This window comes from Gorilla gorilla, chromosome 4 (assembly GCF_029281585.2).
Source record: "Gorilla gorilla gorilla isolate KB3781 chromosome 4, NHGRI_mGorGor1-v2.1_pri, whole genome shotgun sequence".
In the NCBI taxonomy this organism is placed as follows: domain Eukaryota; kingdom Metazoa; phylum Chordata; class Mammalia; order Primates; family Hominidae; genus Gorilla; species Gorilla gorilla.
Genome location: NC_073228.2, coordinates 173,391,223 through 173,397,598, shown reverse-complemented (window position 1 = coordinate 173,397,598; position 6,376 = coordinate 173,391,223).

Here is a 6,376-nt window from a genome sequence, read left to right as displayed (position 1 = left end):
AGTTAAGCCCGCAGCCTTATGAGGCAGATATTACTCCTCGTTTTCTACAGAGAAAAAGCCCGAAGAAAAAAAGTGCCTTGTCCAAGTGGTAGAACTAGAATTGAATGCAGTCTGACTTAGAGTCCAAGCTGTTTGCATGTGTTTTTAATAATAATGTTTTGTAAACCTGATGCCTATTCAAAAATTGAAGCGATCAGAAATAATAATAGCTAACATTTAATGAGCACCGATGAGTCCTAGTAACTGTTATATGAATCATGTCGTTCTTTCGAGCCCATCTTTTCTTGCCTATTTGAGAACTTGGCTCTAACTGCTCTTTTTTGCATCTTCAGTTTTTTCTTCTCTATTGGATCTTCCCTATCAGCTCATAAACATGCTGCGGTGATTGCCGTAAAATCATTTCATGATTTCATTTTTTAAAAAACCCTCCTTGACACCAATCAGCAACCACCCCATTTGTTTTCTTCTCTTTATAACAAAATTTCTGGGGGAAAAAAAATCTTTACATCCATTATCTCCATTTTCTTACCTTTTGTTCTTTTGTTTGTTTTTCCCACTTTAACCAGGATTTGGTCCCAACCAATACTATGAAGTGGCTCTTGTTAGGTTTACCAGTGATTCCTACCTTGCAAAATTCGGTAGTCAATATTTAGTCCTCACTTCTGGTGACATTTGACAGAGTTGCTTGCTCTCGTTGATTTGAGTCTTTATGTCTTGGGATGCCACACTCTCCTTGACCTCCTCTGCTCAGTTTCTTTTGCAGACTACAATTACTGCCTGAGCTAAGCCAGACTCAAAGGGTTGATCTGAGCTTTAAGATTGGCAACAAATTGCTCACAGTGTAGTCTCACAGATTTATCTGGGACTCCAATGAACCAGATGCTCATTCATTTGTAATCACACCTATGTTCTTGGATAAATGAAACAAATACCGTTTTCCCTATCATTGAACAAAGATTCCTTAACTCAGGGGCCAGGAAAAGATTGTTCTAGCTTAGGCCAATCATGACTGGCTGCAATTAGGTAATCTAAAATCGATCTGAACTTATTTTTTCTCCTTTGTTACAAGAGAAGGTATACCCTATGTTATTAATGTTTCTTCCTATTCTATTTTAAAAATATATATTTTAAACTATTAATTGAGTGACCGCAATGTGTTAAGCATAGTGGAGGAATTCAGAGATGTGGTAAACTCGACTATTGCCTAGAAGATGCTCGCAATATAGTAGGAGATTTTAAAAAACAAATAGAACTTACAGGGCTGTAAATGCTATGCAAGTGGTATGTGCCCCACACTAAAGGAGTTGTGTGAAGGGAGAGGTGTATTTTGTCTAAATGTTCCTTTAAAACTTCCCAGTGCATGTGACACTTCAAGCAGGGCCTTGAAGGATGGCAGAGCTAAGGAGGGGTGCATTCTAGGGGAGGGGACAGCATTAGCAAAGTCGTAGAGGTTACCCCATGTCATAATACAGGTCATTCTTTAGGGATGCCCTGAATACAGGACTGCCAATACCACCACTGGACGCTAGATGTCACAAGTGAAACGAATTCTAGATGGGTTCTACTTTTAAGATAACTTACATGGAACTTCTGATTCACAGTACCAGATGCAGATCTCCGTACTCAGGCAAGGTCCGCATACCATGGCCTAAATACCAAAGGTCAGGAAAAAGCAAAAAACAGCAACCTTGTATCTGTTATTTTCCATTTACGTAAGGAGAGATGGGACTTGGCCTCCTCACACAGTAGTGGATTCACCAAGCATAGGATGGGAGTTCAGATTCTGGGAAACAACACCCACCCACCAACTCTGTGGCCCTCGGTTACAATTCCTAATATTATAGCTGTTCAGAACTGGGATAGACTCCTGTAGTGAACTTGTCATCATTTCTTCATTGTGACTGTTCTAGACGAAACGAGAGGATTAGACTGTTACGTTATATTGAAAGCTGCATATATTTTGACAGGAACTTATTGAATGATCATTTGTTTTGGGCATTACAAATGAATGGTCTCTGTATTAAACGAACTTAGAGTTTAGTGGAAGACACATTTACCAAACAATAAACAGTAGATCCTTACTTAGAGGATGACTTAGACTTTCTTGTTCCTTCATGTTATTAAGTAGAGCTGCAAGCTAGTCTTCGCTGGGATCAAGCAAAAACAAGCTCAGGACTCTGAGACACAGAGTCTGCAAATAAGAATGAGATTAAGCTGTAGAGTTCTGTGATTTATAGGATGGGCTGGAATATGAAGTTATGAAAGTTACACTCAAGGTTGTGGTCACTGAAACTTGGGGGATGGCCGAGATGAAGAAAAAAAGCTTTGAGAGAGAACGGAGGGGTGTGTGCAGGACTTTTGGGATTGTCCTAATCCATGGCACAGGAGGAGAATAAGGATCCAACAAGAAAAACAGGAGCCATATGAGAAGAGATCAGGAAATTGAATTGTCACAACTTCCACTGTGATAATTAGATATCAGAACGAATCATTGTACCAGGCAGGTGGGTTTGACTGTTTAATAGTAATAATGATAATGAAACCCAGTCTGCGATCTCTCCTATATCAACAATGTATAGCACCAGCTTGAACTCTGAATGAGCCTTATAGCTATACTATTTTTTCTTTAAATAGGGGGAATCTTCTCTCAGAGAAAGAGTGCACCATCCCAATATAGTAGACATGTATCAGCTAACATCCTAGCATGAATTCCTTCCTCCTATTCCCACCAAGAGAATTCTGATTATTCTTTTGTATAATTTCTATTTTCTCAATTTTCAGCCATATGAATTCTTTAAAACTGATGCTACCTTTCATCTCTAGGATATCCTGTCAGCCTGGTTACAGTAATTGATTCAAAGATGTGCATGTGAAGGAATCTAAGCCAAAGAGATTTTTCACTGGGACAGCTGGAAAAATGGATTTTGTTAACTGCCTCTGTTATAGTCTGAATTGTGTCCTCACCCCCATTGCCCCCCACCCCATATTCATATGTTGAAACCCTAATTCCCAATGTGACTGTATTTGGAGACAGGGCCCTTTAGGTTAAATGAGGTCACAAGGGTGAGGCCTTAATTGATAGGGCTACTGTCCTTATAAGAAGAGGAAGAGACATCAGAGGTAGATCCCCTTCCTCTTTATCTCTCCCTCTCTTTCCACCACTACTCCCAAGTGCGCACAGCGAGAAGGAGGCTGCCTGCAACCCAGGGAGAGAGACTTCACCAGAAACCAACCTTAGTCTTGGACTCCCAGCCTCCAGAACTGTGAGAAAATGTCTGTTATTTAAGCCACCCAATCTGTGGTATTTTGTTACAGTTGCCTGAGCAGATTAATACACCCTCTGTACTTAAACTTTATAACCCAGAGCTTCCAGCTGCCAACTTGGGTTCATGAAAGACAAATTTGCTTGAAAGAGAGGGAGCAAAGAGTTCTGGTCATGCCGTTTGAGCCCTGCATCCAGCCTCTCATGAAGCTAGAGCTGTCCCTGGACTGTTCAGTTTTTGCTCAAACCACACAGCTTCACTTTGAGTTTTCTGTTTTCTGTTGTTTGCAACATAAAGGTTTTTTGTTGTTGTTTGTTTGTTTTGAGATGGTGTCTTACTCTGTCACCCAAGCTAGAATGCAGTAGTGCGATTTCGGCTCACTACAACCTCTGCCTCCTGGGTTCAAACGATTCTTCTGCCTCAGCCTCCCAAGTAGCTGGGATTACAAGTGTCCACCACCACGCCTGGCTAATTTTTGTATTTTTAGTAGAGATGGGGTTTCGCCATTTTGGCTAGGCTGGTCTCGAACTCCTGACCTCAAATGATCCGCCTGCCTTGTCCTCCCAAAGTGCTGGAATTACAGGTGTGAGCCACCGTGGCCAGCCAGCAACATAAAGGGTTTTAACCAATACACATAGCAATACTTGTGTCTGATCTTGAGTAGTCTAACCTGTGACGTTTAACCTGTCAAGTTCCCATTCTACACTTAGGCTAAAATGGAAAGTTGCTAATTTCCAGAGACTGGATCTGGCTTCTTTGAGAAAAATGTCTTAGTTGAATGAAAAGAAAACTTATCCTAAATAAAGGGGCTTAATCGTTTGTGGAGGAAAATAAAAATTCAAACAGCTTATGTGGAATCCCTTTCTTTGTTCCACTTCAGATTACCGCCACACCTCTAAACTAACTTCTTCAGGTGATTTTAGCACCTAAGCCAGTTAGAATTAAGACTGCATGTTTCTATCAGTTATAGTTTTTACTTGCTAAGAAGTGTACTCACTCTGGTTAGTTTAAGATAGACATGATATGAAAAACGAGAGTCCTAACTTTCGTAACCATTTAAAAGACTGTAGTTGTTATGAATTCCTACTTTCTAGCATAACTCATTACATATCCCTTATATTTTTTGACAGTCCCTCAACTACTTGGAGGCTCTTTATTCAGTAAAGCAACCCAAAACTTCACTGTCCAATAAAACATATTCATTAGCCATGATTTACATTGCTCACCATTTTGTTGGCCCAAATTTATTTGGCCCAAGTCACAGAGGGATAGGATAAAACTTGGGGTCTTTTTCTGTCTCTGAGGGCTTGAAACTGTGACACCGTACTTTTTGTATCTCAATTCAGTTGAAAGAAATGGTTGCTGATCTCATAATGTTTAGGTTAATGTATTTTATTTCTAGGAAAATCCATCTGGGATTGCCCAGTGCACACAGTAGACATGGAAATTGATGATCAGCATCCCCAGGTAAGCAACTGGATATACCTCTTCGGAAATACCAGCCCAAAACCCACCTCCTGCCTGTTGCCACTAGGTGACAATCTTTGCAAATATTTTGTTTGAAGGAAGCCTCTTTCTGTAACAGAAATTAGATTCTGTTGGGAAATGTTTCTTTGCTAGTTTCAGTTAGATTTGCCAAGTGCACATATTTGTTATAATCTGTGCTCTTAGTCATTTGAGATTATAGTTATTTCTCATCTGGAACACTCTTTTCCTCCCTTTATTTAATTCACTCGTCTCATCCTGTTCTCTGGAGAGGTACTATAACTAATAGTTAAGCATACAATACATGTTCTGGAGTCAGCATCTGGGTTTAACTGCAGGCTGTGTTACTTCCTAGATGTGTCTACCTTTGACAAGCCACTTGCTCTTTTTAAGTCTCAGTTTCCCCATGCACAAAGTGGCAAAATCAAAGTATCTAATTCAATAGATCATCACTAACACTTTTAAAGCACCTTTAGCATAATGTCAGTAACTGGGAGCTGTTATTATTAAGAGCGCTGTCTTAGCTTAAATGTCACTCCCTCCAGGACTCTTTTTCTGAGTCCCTAGTCTAGAGCACGTCCCTTATATACAATTCCTAACACCCTGTGCTTCTCCTTCAGGCCACTTATAATAGCTTGTAGTAATTTGTGTAATTTATGTCTGCCTCCCTCGCTAAGCTGTATCTCCCAGCAAGTACCATAGTGCCTGAAACATGCCAAGGGCTAAAGTTAAGTTTGATGAATGAATGAAAAAATGCATACTCAAATCACTAGTATCAAATGAAATTCATTGATTTAAGTGGGAAATCTATGAACTCTTTTATATCTGTTAGAGATCAAAGTAACTTGTAGAAGAATTGTTATTCTTAATTCTGAGTGAAAAGTGCTGAGCATTTATTAATCAGTTTACATGAAATCAAACTGAGTATACCAGTATACCAAATAACTAGTTTGGGATATTTGACGCCCTCTGCAGGTTTAATTGCTTCATTCACTTATGACAATGTAGGTTTTCCTCACTTGAACCAGTATTTTTTCACCAAGAATTTATTTATTGATGTAGTATCTGTAATTCAAGCATTTTTAAATGTACTTGGGAACGTGCTGTGTAAAATAATTGAAGAGGCCTGGAAAGTAAAGAATGCTTGGCTGAAGTAAATGTTCACTTTTGTGTAAATACTCAATTTCACGTATTAAGTTGTCTTAAAGCAAGAGCTACCCTTGATGAACTTAAAGCTTTAAAACATATATTTCCTAATATTTTATCATGTTATAGACAGATTTTATGTGTATCCTTCAAAACAAATCTGGCCCATGTTGTCATATTAATATTTCAAACTAGAAAATATTAAAAACATTGTATAATTTCAGGAATCTTTAAAGTCCTTTAGTTATGAAATGATCAACTGAGCAAGTAAGAAAGTTCAAAAGTACAGTCACGAGAAATGTTAGGTGTTTGTTTTTAAAAAATAATTTTATGTTTCCAAAGTTTTCTCAAAATATGAAGAATGAGAAGGTTTTGTGGACTTGAAATACCCTAGACAGACAGCAAAATCTCCTTTTCTTCCTACCATGGTGATAAAACTTGAGGTGGCCCTGACAGTAGATGTGTTCCTTTCTTTGTATTAA